Genomic DNA, 317 nt, shown 5'->3' with positions numbered 1-317 from the left:
AACGACGTCGTAAAAGCGATTTCTTTTGAAGTTGGCATGTGTGTGTGTGTAATGTTGCTGGTGTGTGTATGTGTGTGAGAGACAGAGAGAGAGAGAAAGAAAGAAAGAAAGAAAGAAAGGAAGAGAGAGAGATAACTGAAATTATTTTTATTTCCTTTTTATAGTGAGTATGCGAGACAGAAAGTGTGGTGAAGTTCTTTAGTGTGAGAGAGAGCGGTTATGTATGTATGTATGTATGAATGACTACAGTCACACACACACACACACACACACACACACACACACACACACACACACACACACACACACACACACAC

This window comes from Octopus bimaculoides, chromosome 5, assembly GCF_001194135.2.
Source record: "Octopus bimaculoides isolate UCB-OBI-ISO-001 chromosome 5, ASM119413v2, whole genome shotgun sequence".
In the NCBI taxonomy this organism is placed as follows: domain Eukaryota; kingdom Metazoa; phylum Mollusca; class Cephalopoda; order Octopoda; family Octopodidae; genus Octopus; species Octopus bimaculoides.
This window is presented reverse-complemented; position numbering follows the sequence as displayed.